Source organism: Globicephala melas, chromosome 5, assembly GCF_963455315.2.
Source record: "Globicephala melas chromosome 5, mGloMel1.2, whole genome shotgun sequence".
In the NCBI taxonomy this organism is placed as follows: Eukaryota; Metazoa; Chordata; class Mammalia; order Artiodactyla; family Delphinidae; genus Globicephala; species Globicephala melas.
In genome coordinates this window covers 38,983,434-39,000,099 of record NC_083318.1, presented here as the reverse complement: position 1 = coordinate 39,000,099, position 16,666 = coordinate 38,983,434, and positions in this window count along the sequence as shown.

The window sequence follows — 16,666 nt, the reverse complement described above, 5'->3', positions numbered from 1 at the left end:
TAATTTTATAGGCTGGAAATCTGAGATCTGGGTGTCGACATAGTCAGATGAGGGCTCCCCTTCCCTGTTGCAGGTTTTTCCTTGTATCTTCATGTAGCAGGAGGCATTAGGGAGCTCTGTGGAATCTCTTTTATAAGAGCACTAATTCCATTCATGTGGAGTCCTAAGTCCTCCCAAAAGTCCCACCTCCTAATACCATCACATTGGGAATTAGAGTTTCAACATATGAATTTTAAGGGATTACCAACAGTCAGACCACATCACACACATCTGATAATGAGTTAATCTCCAAAATATATAAGGAACTCCTACAAATCAATAGTGAAAAACAAACACTTAACCTGATTTAAAATGGGCTAAGGACTTAAATGGACATTTATCCAGAGAAGTCATACAAATAGCCAATAAGTAAATGAAAAAAAAAATGCTCAACGTCACTATTTACCAGGGCAATACAAATAAAAGCCACCATGAGGTATCACCTCATACCTGTCAGAATGGCTATCATCAAAAAAACAAAAAGACAGCAACTATTGGTGAGAATGTGGAGAAATTGGAAACCTTTTAAACAGTTGATGGGAATGCAAAATTCTGCTACTTCTATGGAAAATAGTATGGAGGTTCTTCAAAAAATTAAAAATAGAACTACCATATGATCCAGCACTCACACTTTTGATATTTATCCGAAAGAATGGAAATCAGGATCTTGAAGAGATATTAGCACTCCTATGTTCATTGCAGCACTACTTACAATAGTCAATATCTAGAAACAACCTAAAGGCCCATTCATAGATAAATGGATAAGGAGACTGTGGTATATACATACAACATAATATTATTTAGCCTTTAAAATGGACATTTTGCAATATTGAATAACATGAATGAACCATGAAGACATTGTGCTACATTTAAAAAGTCAGCCACAGAAAAACAAATACTGCATGATTCCGCTTACAGAAGGTATCTAAAATATTCAAGTTCATAGATCAGAGAGTGGAGTGGTCGTTGTCCAGGGCGGGAGGGAGGGGTAATTGGAGAATTACTCATGAACAGGCATAACATATCAGTCAAACAAGATGAATAAGCTCTAGAAATAAACTCTACAACATTGTAACTATAGTCAACAATAATGTATTATACACTTAAAATTCTGTTAATAGGCTAGATCTCACTTTGTGAACTTACTACAATAAAATAAAATTTAAAAAAAAAATTTCAAAACACTAATGAGTAACCAAAGTATTAAAAATTTTATATAGAGAAAAATAGGTTACCTACAAAGAAATAAAGGACAGAATATCTTCAGACACATCAAGAACACAGGATGCCAGAAAACAATAGAGAGAGGATTTCAAAGTTTTAAGGGAGACATATTTTTTAATTATTAATTATTTAATAATAATTTATTAAATAATTTACTTAATAATAATTAAAGAATTTTTCAATCCAGAATTTTATATGCAGCCCAACTGTCAGGACAGATAAAAATTAATGAAGTGTATAATCTAAATACCCACTCTTAGGAAGTTACTTGAGAATGAAAATTAAAACTAAGAGAAAGACATGGCTTCAAAAAAAAAATAGTGAATTTAAATCAAGACAGCAGTAAAAGGAAGCCCAGAGAAGAGGGTGCTATGAAACCATTTTAGGGAATATACAGTCCAGATTCAATCAGGACATGGAAAAAGGATGCAAAGGGAAAAAAGAATTAAGCAGAGTAAGAAGAAAAATGCTTGAAAATGTAGAGTGGGAAGAGTGACATCACTAAGATGGTGACATAGTTCATTCCCACCTTTGCTCCCCCACACCCCACAAGAAGAACAACTAACAACTATTAATAGATAAGACACCACTGAGAAAATTCTAGAATTTGGTGGTGAGGCTGAGGCACTCCCTGAACCACAGAGACTGAGAAAGAATGGGCATAAGACAAGGGCGTAATTTTCAAGAAATTTTTTAAAAAACAAAAGAAAATCTACTGGAAACTTTCAGGAAAACAAAATGGAATAAGGCATCATAATCTTTACTTGAAGCAAACCTGTAATTTTGGAACAGAAAGTAGGCTTCGAGAGGAACATGCAAGTGGATTCTAAGCACCCCTCCCCACAAATTGCCATACACAACATGAGGAAACAAGGGAAGATTGAAGATGTATCAATTTAAAGAGTTTAATGCTGAAATCACATAAAACAAATGCCAAAACTCACTCAAAAAAACTAGCTGAGGTAGGAAATGAAACTTAACAGAATTACATGTTTGTAAAACAAAAATCAAATTTGAGTAATTGCTGTAGAAAATTGATCTGATGTGTAGGAGTTAATGTTTTCTCTTTTATTATCAAAACATAAACGAGGCATATAAAATAAATTAAATATGAAATTATGCAGAATTAAAACAAGGATTTGGTGGATGTGACATAAATTTTGGAAAGCATAAACATTACGTTTCCCCACTTCCCCCATCATTCAAGTTAAATTGTTATACAGAATGGGTGCCAAGGTTATCCGTGAGCCTTGTATATCATGTTCCCTGGGCCTCCCTACCTCAGCATACAGCACTGTGCCTCTTGGTGTAACAGAGTTTGAGAACTTGTCTTAACATGATCTTCATTTACTGACTTCAATCATTGCCAGCTGGCACTGATTCTGTGAGTACACATGTTCTTTTTTCAAAAATCTCTAGCTGAGTCTCAAGGTATCATATTGGCTCACCAGAATGAAGATTATTTTAAGACCAGAGGAAGGTTCTTTTTCTTTATTAAATTCTTTCAAAGAGATCTTTTCTATTGGAAAATAACATTCTTACTGGTCTATGTTACTGTTCACAGCTATCTAAATCACAGATATTATGTTCCTCAATCCACTTGAATTGTGTATATCCCAATAGTTATCTCAAGTAAGGAAAATGAAGATGGGATTTACCTAAAATGCCATAGTTCTCTTATTCAGCCATTCATCCTTCATGTGATGATTAGTTATTTAGTACCTAATATTACCAGTCATGGTGCTGCATCATGGGGGTACAATGGTGAGCAGATTGTTATGTAATAAGATTTGTGTTTGGGAAAAAGGAAAACTTAGTTGGCTTCAGGGTAAACAGGTTAAAGAGTAAAAAGAGCTGAGAGTAGAAGGAGATTGGATGCCTAATTGGCAGATAACCCACAAGACATGATGCTGAGGGAGGGAAAGAAAGATGTATTGAGGTCACCTCCTAAGTTTCAAATTTCTTACCCAAATGACGTTCTAAGGAGAGCTTCCAACAGCCGTCCTGTTGGGGTACTGGAGGAAATCTTTTTTCAGGAAAGCCCTGAAAAGCCTCTCATTAGGATGAGGTATTGCCACAGGCACTTGGCTTATCTCAAGAGTTTGCATGTTCCTAAATTCACTCAACTTCAAGACTCACTAATTACACTTTCATATTTTAAGCCTATTATGGAAGAAATTCAGACTACATGGGTGTTTGCTACAAACCAAAATTTGCTCAAGATAAGCCAGTAGTAATAACCTCAGGCCTAGTGACTCTTGAACATATTTAAACCTTAATGATTTAAGGGGGGAGGTGGTTAATAAGCATTTCAGAGTTCTTTCCAGATGGAAGACAAACATTTTCTTTTTCTAATTTCCCTTAAACTTGTCATTATTTGGCAGAAATAGTCAAAATAAATGTACCATGCTTCAAAGGAGCCAGCACATAAGAGACCAGATAGCAGCAAGATGAATCCTCTTGTCTCAGCAGGCTTATGCTCTGAACACAGATGTTTGGGAAATGAAGGGTGGGCACTTGTGATAATGTATTGCATCATTTCTTTGACCTCAAGATAAAAGCAAATAAGAGAAGCAAAATGTGCCACTCATCAGTCTATTAAAATGAAAACTGTCACACAGCTCTGATCTAGCACATGAATTCTGTCTTTGCCTGAAAGATGGAGTATTTTCATCAGAAGGCCAGCTATTCCTTGTTCTGGTATGCTTTCTTGTGAAAGAGGAATGGAATTAGGGAACAGGAAAGAAGGATTTTACATTTCATTTAATTTAGCTAATACTTCAGGCCACATTCACTGAGTTGTTCCACGCTTCTAAAAAGATAAAGAAAAATGAACACTTACCCAGTTTTCACTGTCACAAACTTTGGACAAATGTCTTTACTACTGCTGTCAGCAATCTTGTGAGGATGCAATTATTTTCCCCATTTTCAGATGAGGAAACCAGAGTTTGGCAAAGTTACATAACTTGTCCAGCATCGCATAGTCAGGCTTTAGTATGGCCAGGACCAAAATCCAAATCTAATTCTGAAGGTCATGTGGTTACCTAAATCTCATTCCTTTTCAGAAGTAGGTGTTGTATAAAATACAAAGCTGGATGGTGACAATAAATATAAATAAAACAATACAAGAAGATGGCTCACATTTGAATACTAAGCCATGTGATGCTTACTGTAAAGCTACAAGATTTCAAAGATGAAAACCCAGGAATGTGTAGTGAAAGGAATATGATCTTTGGGATCAAAAAGACCCTAGTTCTGTAATGGGGAAGAACAAATCTGACTCCATATTAGATCTGTCTCTTTTACTTTAATCTTTGTATTCTGTTGCTTTTGCTTTGAGTAAAGAATGTTGCCTATAGCCTGAAATATACAGGATAGCCTATTCTCAAGGCTCTGACCTTTAAGGGTATTACACTTTTCCATTCATATAGAGATAAAAAGTTGCAGAACAGAGAATAACATTTGTTCTATTGGAGGTTTACAGGAACATCGTGACCGGACCTACTGAACAAAAGATTCCTGCACCAAGAACTTTGCAACAACCAACAATGCCCCTCCTTTACCTTGCCTTTAAAAATGCTTTGCTGAAAGCTTTCAGGGAGTTCAGGGTTTTTGGGAGGCATGAGGCAGACATCTCCTTTCATGACCCTGCAATAAACCTTTCTCTTCTCCAAATTCTGATGTTTTGGTATTGTTTGGCCTCATGGTGCATTGGGAACACGAACTTGTGTTTGGTAACAGTTGAGTCTCAACTCTCACCCTTACTCGCTCTGTGACCTTGAACAAATTGCATAACCTCATAGCTGCAGGTTGCTTATCTAAAAAAAAAAAAAATTTCCCCATATCATAGAGTTTTTCTGAGAATTAAATGAGATGATATGACTAAATTACCTGACAGTATGCCTGGTCCACAATATCTGTCCCCAAAATGTCAACTTCATGTCACCTCAAGCTAGTGATACCCAGGAAGAAAAGTTGAAGAGAAATTCATTAACCGAGTTAATATCTGCACAGCAATTTGAAAAAGTGCTTATGATAAAATTATGTGTAGACTCATGTATATGTATATGTACACACACATACATGCACATTAAAGTTTTATGTTTGCTAGAAAACAAGTTCATTTCAAACCTGTGCTATTGTTCTATCTATCAGAGAACTGTTTTCCCAGTGCTCTGCCAGAAAAAAATGTAAATTTCCTATTAGTGTCACCAGCATGATGGGTGATGCACACTTGTACATTTCCAGCCCAACTCCCAGAAAGAATGACTGTAAATGCAGCAATTAGCAGACTCTTATTCTAGGCTTCAAAACCTTATCTGCAGTACTTATGATCACAGAATTGACACTCAAACACATTTTTGCAAGGAAGGAGCTTATCTCTGATTAAATAAAAACTATTTTCCATTTAAAAAAGTGATAAACACCAATTATTAAAAAAATAGAATATACTCCTCCCCCAGAAAAGTATCCTAGTGCTCCCAAGAATATTGTCTCTTCCTGTAATGGTTGTTATGCAGAGTTTCTTTTCATTGTTATAATTTTATCATAGAGACCCTACCATTTTACCCAGACTTTTCCTTCAATATCGCAAAGATTATTTTTAGCAGAGTGGTTAAATCTCTGAAAACAAACTGTGATATCCAGGATATCCCTCTAACCTGCTCTGTATCCTTGATCTGGGCACTAAAACTCTATAAGCCTCAAAGTGTCACATACAAAGTGAGGATAATAACAGCCATCAACTTATTACAGGGCTGTGTGAGGGTAAAGTGAGATGATCTGATACCTACCAGTGTTCTTGGTCTTCCCCAATCAATAGAAATTGATCAGAGGCCAGACAAGAAATTTAGACAAGGCTTTCCTGGGACCCCTGTTGCAGCCGCAGGGGGCCAGAACAAGCAACAGTTTCACTTGCTTGCTCCCTGCGGGGATGCTGAGCTTGTTCCTTATATGGGGTGAGGGTAGGGGTGTGTCCTTGGGCCAGAAGGATGGCCTAGGCGGTTTGTCCACCCTTTGGTGGTGTTGAGTGCAGGGAGCATATGCATTACTCTGTTTTTGCTCCCGGCTCTTCAGACGTGGCAGTTGGTTTTTGTTTTTTTTTTTATCTTTTTGTATCTTGTTGTCCCTAATTTGCACCAACTGCACATGCACACAGTTATTTTTAGTCCCTTATAATCTCTTTGTATTTTGTTGTTTGAGGGGACATTTGTCCAGTTACAAGCACTGCAGCAAAGGGGTCCAGGTCCCAGGTCCCAGCCTGTCTCAGATCCATGTAAAACTCTTAGAAGAATACTGTGTAGAAAGTAAGAACTCAGTAAAATTATTATTGCTTACCTCTAGGAGGATTTATTTTTTTTATTGCAAAAGACACCAAAAAATCAACTGACTTCAGTAAATGAAATCACATTTACTTCCAAAACGGAAAGTCCAGATGTAGACCTGGCCAGAGAGTCAATCAATGGAGTGGCTGTTACTCAGAGACAAGCCCTGCCCATGGCGTGGCAGGTTGGCTACAGTGGAGCTGGCGCTGGTCCAATTCCCCACAACCCCAAGGTCAGCAAAGGGAGCCTCTTCCTGTTGGCACATGCACAAGTCCTAGGAGTCCCTCTGATTGGACTATTCTGGGTCACTTGCTCATCCAAAACAATGACAATTGCTGGGAGAATTTCAAGTTTTGATTAACTAATTGTGGGAGGTCAGTTAATAGTCCCCCAAATATGGTCACTGATCCCAGGAACCTATGAATATGATACCTTACATGGCAAAAAGGACTTTTCAGATGTGGTGAAATTAAGGATCTTGAGATGAAAAGATTATCCTGGATGATCTGGGTGCACCCAATGGAATCACAAGGGTATTTATGAGAGGGAGGCAGAAGGATCAGTGGTCAGGCAGCATGACGATGGAATCAGAAATTAGAGTAAAGTAACCACAAGCCAAGGAATGCTAGCAGGCTATATAAGCTGAAAGAGACAGGAAACATATTCTCTCCCTGGGACCTCTGAAAGGAACCAGCCCTGCCTTCTGACACCATGATTTTAGTCCCATGAGAACCATTTTGGACTTCTGACCTCCAGAATTGTAAACCTCTAAGTTTGTGATCATTTGTTACAGTTGCACCAAGAGAATCCAATAGGCCAGTCTTGGGGTCACAATCTTCACTCCCAGATCACATGGATAAGAATGGAGGAGGGATAATTCTCCAGAAGGAAAACAGAGGTTCTGTTACCAGAAATGAATGAGTATTGCGGTAAAGTCTGCAAGTCCATGTAGCGATGCTGTCTTTGCTGCTGCAGCTTTTTGCTGTTGTTATTCTTTTCAAAAAAATTCTGCATAAACAGCAGTACCATAGCTGACTACATTTTTGAGTAGCTTTGCCATAGTATACTCACTTCATCTTCTATACTTGTACATTGGATCCTTGAAAGGAGGTATTTTTCTTTGTTCATCCTGGACACACATGATGTTGAGATAACAATAAGGTGGGGTGATCTGTGTAGCAAGTTGGCAGGTTATTTTCCTATTGGTGTTGATCACATGACAAAAGGTATCTAATAGTAGTTATAACCATGATTGGACAATTGTAAAACAAACTCAGTTCTGGAAACTTAAGTGCTAGGCCTTCTTTCACCAAGAGCCTTGTTCATCTTAAGTTCTCACTTTCCTTCCTTGGGTCTTGACTCATAGTCTACGGATTATTGGGAGTTGAATGAACAAAGTGAGCTCAAAGCCATCTTCTGGTTTTATGGTTCTATAAGTCACTCCACACTAATGGAATTGATTGTAAGGGAAGCATAGTCTCTTTGGGGCACAAGCAGACTGTGGGATGTGGAGGGGGAAGGGTTCTGAGTTTGGAAAAGTTGGGATAATAGTAAAAAGAAAGCTGATCAAAAGACCAGAGGCACTAAATTCCAGGGCCAACTCCATCACCACCAGTTTTCTTTCCTGTATAAGAATGATGTAATTGAATCCATGGCCAGGATAGTAGAGAAGGTTTTCAGTGAGGAGATGGGCTGAGGAAAAGTTATTTTTCTGAAAGTGGTAACGATAGCAGTATACTGAAATCATCTGGGAGATTTTTTTTTTTTTTTTTGCGGTACGCGGGCCTCTCACTGTTGTGGCCTCTCCCATTGTGGAGCACAGGCTCCGGACACGCAGGCTCAGCGGCCATGGCTCACAGGACCAGCTGCTCCGCGGCATGTGGGATCTTCGCGGACTGGGGCACAAACCCGTCTCCCCTGCATCGGCAGGTGGACTCTCAACCACTGCACCACCAGGGAAGCCCTGGGAGATTGTTTTTTAATTGCAAATGGATCAATCACAGGAAACCCCCCTCAACCAAATTAATTCTGATAGTGTCCTTAAATGTCAGTATTCAAGGTGGAAGGTCTTGGATAATGTGACAAAAGTCTCACAAGTGATTTTGACACATCTTCATTCCCCAATCTACCCCAGCCCTGTTGATTACCAGGGTTTAGATTATATTTAACGTCTTTTGTAGTTGTCTGTCTTAATTCTAACTTACCATTCTATGCACTGCTTTTCCCTGTGTAGGATCTCAGTAGACACTGGAGAAAGACATAGAACTATCACCATCACCTTATTTTCCACCTGTTGCCTTTTTCTGGGCCAGGGTGCAGACAGGACTTTATGCCAGAGTGTTCAGAATTCAGGGCACTAGCCCAGCCCAAAGCAACCTCTACCTGACAGGTTTAGGTGACAGAGGCTGTCCCAGGCCTCAAAGGTAGAATCTTGAGTTTCTCAGACAAATACACACAAGCAAGAAGTCAAATGTGGCAACCACAAGAGGCTGTCACCCACATATGGTAGGTTCAGAAACTCAATTTTTCTTGACAATTCAGCATCGGTTCGACAAGACAATCTTTTTCATCTGTCTGGGAAAGAGAAACAAACAATTTTGTCTAGTCAGTAATGGTTGATGGGGATAGATGCTCTACCCAGGGAAATGTTTTTTACCTAGGGCCATGCTGGGACATTCACAAGTCCTTTCCTGGACTGCTCTAAAAAAATAAAACCATCTTTACTTGATGTGGTGTCATTACCACTACTTATGACTCAAATCAAACATTCAAATCATGAGGATATGATAGAACAATTCAGCAAATGAGAAGAGACTAGGAAAATAAAAAGTACCATTGGGCCATAGGACATCTCTGCTTTATCAAAGACATTAACTTTTTTTAAAAATTAATTTATTTTATTTTTGGTTGTATTGTGTCTTCATTGCTGTGCACGGGTTTTTCTGTAGTTGCAGTGAGTGGGGGCTACTCTTTGTTGTGGCATGCCAGCTTTTCATTGTGGTGGCTTCTCTTGTTGCAGAGCACGGGCTCTAGGCACATGGGCTCAGTAGTTGTGGCACGCAGGCTCTAGAGCGCAGGCCCAGTAGTTGTGGCGCATGGGCTAAGTTGCTCCACGGCATGTGGGATCTTCTCAGACCAGGGCTCAAACCATGTCCCCTGCATTGGCAAATGGATTCTTAACCACTGCACCACCAGGGAAGCCCAAAGACATTAACTTTTTAAAGGAAGCATGATTTAAAAATGAAAGGACTACATCTGGCTTTTACAAGAAAAAGACGGGTCAAAAGACCTATATGGAGTGATTACTTTTTGTCAAAAACTGTGTTACCTCCTTCCCATTCACAGCCTTATTTAATCTTCACAACTAGACTTAGAACTGTGGTGATCTTATAGATGAAAATATTGAGGAACAAAACACCACAATTCATTGTCCTGGTGTATAAGTGGGAAGAAAAACTCTCCTTCTGCCTTTTCTAGCACAACCTGGATGTGTCTCTTTGTTTAAACTGAAGAACCTTTGCAAAATATTCTGTGACCTCCTTCCTGGTGGAGCTGAGGTGATGGTGGTGTCTAGAACAGAGCCTTAGTCATACCCACCAGGCACTGTGCACCCAACCAGAAGCTTGTCTGGGACTCCTTGACAAGTCATATGTGTGGTTTGGGAATTTTGTTTCCCCAGTGACAGAAACCAACATAAAATTGGCAAAAGTAAAACTGGAATTTGGTGTTCACCAAATATCGGGGTATTTGAACAGAGGGAATAAATATCTTAATATCAGAAACATAGGGATCTATTGGTTTTTAAGAAAACTGGAACCAGGGGCTCAGAATGCTGCCAGGATACATTATTTCTCTATCCCTATCTCGACTTGTGTCCATTGTCACTGCATCAGCCTTACTCTCTTGCTATAGATGGGCTTGCTCCAAGTAGCAGGAAACTTACCTCCCAAGATCTGGGAAGGACTGACTCATATTCATCCTGGTCACAGATTTAGAAATTAGCTCACCTCATGTTGTGTGCCCACTGGTAGACCATCACCTAAAGCCAGAGAAGTAGCTCTGTATGTTCACGGTAGCTCCTGTACTGACAATACAAATGAAGTGGAAAAGAGAACTTTCCAGAACAGTAAGCCTACTGGGGTGACCATACCATTAGCATCCAGGACACAATGGAGGCAAACAGCCACGGGACAAAGGAGAAGTTTCTACCAAGTCTAATGTAAACATTTCAATGCCCTGGAAACTGTTACATTTTCAAACTCCAAGTAGGTGGTTGTCAAGACTTCAGAGTATGCCCACACTCTCTTATTCATTCCTCAGACTACTGGTGCTAAAATAGAAGAGAAAATAAGAATAAGATATGATCCCTACACTCAGAGTTTACTGCCTGCCAGGGGAAACAGACAAGTATACTAATGATGTCAGTACTGTGAGCAGAGTGTATTAATGAAGGTCCATAGAGGGCAGCGTTTTTCATGCTGTATGTTGGGACCCATTGGCAGGTCATTAAATCAATTTAGTAGGCTGCAGACAGCATTTTTAAAAAAGAAATAAAACAGGCCAGAGTATATCAGTGTAAAGATGCAAGAATCTGGTGAAACAATTGTATTTCAATTGTGAGGGAGGCTGTGTATGTGTCGGTTTGTGTAGTAAGTCATGATATAAAATATATTTTTTACTTTAGGCCATTGTCAAGAATCTTTGAAAGACACTAATATGGTGTGAGTAGGAACACAGAGAAGAGATATCTAGATGAGACTCATAGAAGTTGGAAGAGGAAAAAGTTTTCTGAAGAAGAGGACTCTTCATCCGAACCTCGGAGGAAAGGCAGTAATTCCAAGAGAAAGGGTAGCTTGTGAAGAAAGCACAGAGGACTGAGAAAGCAGAGCAGACTGAAGAAGTCTTGTGGCTGAAGAGTAGCAGTTGTGGACCTACAATGGGTCATGCACTGTAGTTTTATCCCTCAAGCTACCGTCCCATGACCAAGAGCTGAGAATGGAGAAATGAGGAGACGGGGAACATACCTATCACAGAAGGCATGAAGTGATGGATGAGAATCAGATGAAAATATTATAAAAATTTAGAGTGTCAAAGATCACTTTTGCTTAAGAACACAAGAAAGCTTCATGAAGGAGGAAGCATTTTTGAGTTATCTATGAATGTTTCTCAAGCTTGGCCCAGGGATCAAATGCATGGTGCTTGAGTGCTTGAGTGTGGGGAGTTGGGTGAGGAGGAAAGAGTAGAAAACATTCCAAGAAAATTTCAGAGCCAAAAAGAAAGGGGTGACTGAGTAGGCACACCCTTGCCCTGAGACTCTCTCAAACCAACGGTGGTCATCATTTGAGTTCTTTGTACAACGCCAAATAAAATCTAATTCATTATTTGACACTCTGAAATATGCTCATTGGAGGGAGGCAGTCTTTCATCTTAGTTAAAATTCTAAGATCTGTGTGACATTGGTCTAGTTAACTTGTCATTCTGTGCTTTGGAGTTCTCTTGGGTGAAACTGATAATTGTATTCTGCTCAGATCTTCAAGAAAGAACTTGACAGTCAGCTGACAGTAGTGTCATTAGCTATCAGCCTTCAGCCACAGCACCATTGGTTTCCACTGCAGAATTCAAGCTGAGGGCACACTCTTTCCAGAAGGCCCTAGGCAATGACAGAGCATGGACAGATACTAGGCCCCAGCCATATTTGTCCAATGTGGGACTCTGCTAAAGAGTAAGCTTTGCTTTGGATCTCCCGCTTCGGATTGCCAAGACTTTGTCAAAGCTGCATCAGTGTCAGAGTCTCATTCTACCTAGCTCTGCTTCCTCCAGACTCCTCCCTTTCAGAGGTGTCAAATCTGCTTGGTGGTCTGAAGTCTTTCCCCACCCTATCCTGCTTCTTCCCTCTTTATCTTCCATAGGCAAAATGGCCAAGAAGTCTCTTGCACTGCCTGAGCATCTGTTTCCCTGAATGGACACAATACCCAAATGTTGGGCTGTCCCAGGTTTCAGTTCTTGAATCGCTACTCTTTCTCATTTCCTAGATGAGCCCACTTCATTTTTAGGGTTTTAATGCCATTTGTATGTTAAAGTCTCTCAAATTTGTGACTCCAGACCCAAAGAGTCTTCTGAACTTCAGGCACATATATCCAATCCCTATTGAACAGCTCCAGTGGCTATCCAATAGGAACCTACGACAAAATTGTCCAAGTTCCAACTCGTCATCTTTTCTCCTAAACTTGTCCTTTCTTCAGTATTTCCCACCTCAGTAAATAGCAACTTGACATTTATAATTGGGCAAACACTTTGGTGCCATCCTTGATTTCTCTTATTCTCTCATAGCCCACATCAATCCAATGGCAAATCCTGTGGATTCCACCTAAAAAAAACACACTGAATCCCAACCAGTTCTCAACACCTGCACCAGTACAACACAGTCTCAGCCAGCATGTCCTTCTCTCTGGAATACTTCCATGGCCTCCTATTTGGACTCCCTATTCCTACTCTTAACCTATCCAATCTATTCTCAACACTGTAACCAGAGTACCCTTTTTAAATGTAAACCAGCTCATGTCATTTTCATCTCAAAACCCCCAACAACATCTCCTGTCACTCAGAATGACAGGAGACCTCGTGTTATCTGTCCCCTCTTTCACAGTTTCCTTCTTGTTCACTCACTTCTGGTATTCTAACTACACTAACTTCACTCCTGACCCCATATGCATCTACCTCGGGATGCTGTGCATGCTATTCCCTTTGCCTGCAATGTTCTTCCCCCCAGTATCTGAATGGCTCCCTGTCTTCTCTGCTTCCCATTTCTGCTCACATGTCCCTTATCAGTGAAGCCTTCTCTGAACTCTCTCTGCAAAATTGCATAGCCCAGCACTCCTTTTCCCTTCCTTGCTACACTTGTTTATGACACTCTTAACATTTAACATAATTGATGCTTGTCTTATTGCTCTCTTCTGCTCCACTTAGATGTAAATTCCAAGGGAGCAAAATGTTACACTTATTTCAATCCCTGCCATATTCCCTGAGGCCTATTTCAATGCCTTGTGTATGGCAGGAACCCAATACATGCCTGGTGTATAAATTAATGAACTGGGATAATAATAGTGCTGACCTCATACAGGGGTTATAGTCTCCAATAATTGATGTAAATACCTTAGTACAGTGCCTGACACATAATAAGTACTTGACAACTAATATTAACGATTCTTAGTCAATTCTTGTGTAAGGTGGACGCTTAAATGTAGTCCCCATTCTGGGGACAAAATTTGACAGCAGTAATCAGGTGGGGAAGACAGAATCTAGACATATCTCTATAAAACAATTTGTTCAGATTCTTTAGCAGGAAACTTTAGGGTAACGCATCCCATGTAGGTGAAAATGAGTAAAATTAACCCACAAAATGACTGGGTAACTCTAAATAGTTTACTGTCTTCCTAATAAATATATTGTACTATTGTACTATAAATACTGCACCATAGATTTCTAGAAAAAAAGTCAATCTTTTCTTCAACAACGTGAACAATTTTAAGCCAGGTATAACTGAAAGATAAGACTCTAGTTTGGTTTACCTGGATTTCTCCTCTTTCATTGCCCAAGTCTGGGGATTGTGTTCATTTTTTTGCAACAAATGTTTTTGGAGTGCCTGATGTATCAAGGCACTGTGCAAGGGAAGAAGGATTCAGCAGCTAACAAGACAAGCTTGGTTTCTGTCTTCATAGAGCTTACTCTATCAGAAAAGAGGGATCATTCAATAAGAAATGACAGCAGGAACATGCTGGAATAGTGGAAGTACAGAATGCATATGATAGAAGCAAGTAACTTAACTTGGGGTAGGGAAGAAAGATGGGAAAAGAGAACACTTTAATTCTCAGAAGAGGAGATATTTAAGAAGATGTGTGAAGTTATCCTGGTAAAGATTCAAACACAAAACAAAATCAAACAAAAAACCACCTGGCAAAGAAGTTATCCTGGTAAAGTAAAGGCTGCTTCCAGGCAGATGGGAAATATGTACAACGGCTTGAAGCCTGGAGAGAACATAAGACCTCCAAGCCTTAAAAGTTCTGAAAGGTGTTTTTAAAGGTAAAACAAGGCTTACCTGCTGTGTCACATGAATGACTTGCCCATAATGAGTAGAGTTTCTCAGATTCTATTAGTAAGTATAGGAAATTCTTAATCTTTCTTTAATACATGTTCAAAGTTAACATTAAATCTTAATAAATAAGATTTCCTTTTTAATATGGTACACTCCAAAAATGTCTCCTGATCACATTTAAACTCTGGCCAGGATTCTTTCTCTGTTAACATGGACCTGCAATTCTCTGTCTCACTCAGTTGCACGAGTACACAGCTGGCCTTGGGCTTTGGACTTTGAGCTTCTTTCAGGGCTGGAGTATATGCTTGCTATTCCCCCTCCTTTTCAAGAAAAGAGTAACTTAGTATTGGCGACAGAGCCGGACATAGATCCTAAATGTAGGCACCACATGCAAGCCTTGGCAATTCCTTCCACTACCAGGCCCTGTAGAGTTGCTCTACAGGGCACTGGGTAGACTGGCTGATCCCAGGAAATATACAGTGTAAATAAGGAGATAGGGCGTGTAAGCATAAAAAGACGGTTAAAAATACAATGCAAACTTTGTGAAATGATGAGTGGTTTACCCAAAGAATATAATAGAAAATCAAGAGAAGGAAAGACCATCACAATCCGGACAGGTATTGCAAAGCAATAACAGTTTGAAATGGATCCTGAAGAATTAGTAAGATTCTGAAAGACGGGTATCAGCTGGATAATGCAACGCAGGGAGAGGGAAGGTGGTGGGGTGGGGGGCAGAGAGACAGGGGAGAGAGCATAAGTAAAGAAGTTCTATAGAAACCTGCAGTCAGCGTTCTGAGGTTCCAAAGAGACTCTCTTGAAATTAGTGATCTCTTTGCTTGCAAACTTAGACTCATTCATTCATCAAAATGTGGATGTGGTTATTTAAAAAACTTGGATTCTGCAAAGTTTTAGGATAGGATTTTAAGTCAAACCAAGGAAATAAAAAAAAATGTTAAAGAGTAAAGACATGGCTTCCCTGGTGGCGCACGGGTTAAGAATCTATCGCCAATGCAGGGGACATGGGTTCAAGCCCCGGTCCAGGAAGATCCCACGTGCCGCGGAGCAACTAAGCCCATGTGCCACAACTAATCTAATCATAAGGAAAAGCCAGACAAACCTACACAGAAGAACTGTCTATAACTGGTCTGGATTCTTTAAAAATGTCAGTGTGTGCAAGTGGGAGGGACTGATAAACTTTTCAGATTAAGGGAGACTAAATAGACAAGGCCACTAAATGGACCAGATCCTATATTGAAGGGGAAAGTGCTTAAAGGACATTACTGGGACAACTGACAGCTATGGGATGTTGGAAGGTAGATTTGATGAAAGTACTGTAATAATGTTAAATTTCCTAAATGGAACAGTATTGTGGGTATTTATTTAAGAGAATATTCTTGTTCTTAGGAATTACACACTGAAATATTAATAAGTAAAAGGGCAGAATGTATGTAATCTACTTTAAGATAGCTCAGAAAAACAAATAAATATTTTAGAATTTATAATTTAAGCATACATATGTACATGCAGATACATGTGTGTATACATATAACTGTATACCTATCTATCTATCTACATATATATAGAGAGAAGATGATAAAGCAAATATGGCAAAATGTTAAAAACCAGTGAATCTGGCAGAAGTATATCCAGAAGTTCTCTAGAGAGAGAGAAAGAGAGAGAGAGAAAGAGAGAGAGAGAGACTGTTTTTCCAGCAATTCAATGAGCTTTAGAAGTTTAAACAAATTGAAATTTCTATTAATAGGGAGTACTTACTGTGTGCCCATCATTTGCTATAGAATGTCCTAGACAGGTTACAGGCATTCTTTCTAAACTTTTTAAATAGCTGTGGATGTGGAAATCATTTTCATGTTTTGATATGAGGAAGTTGAAACAGGATACTCACTGCAGGACTTGGCAGGGTCCTGGATTTAAATTCAGGTTGGACTCATTTCCTATCACTAGAAGGGACAGTTCATGTGAGGTCAGG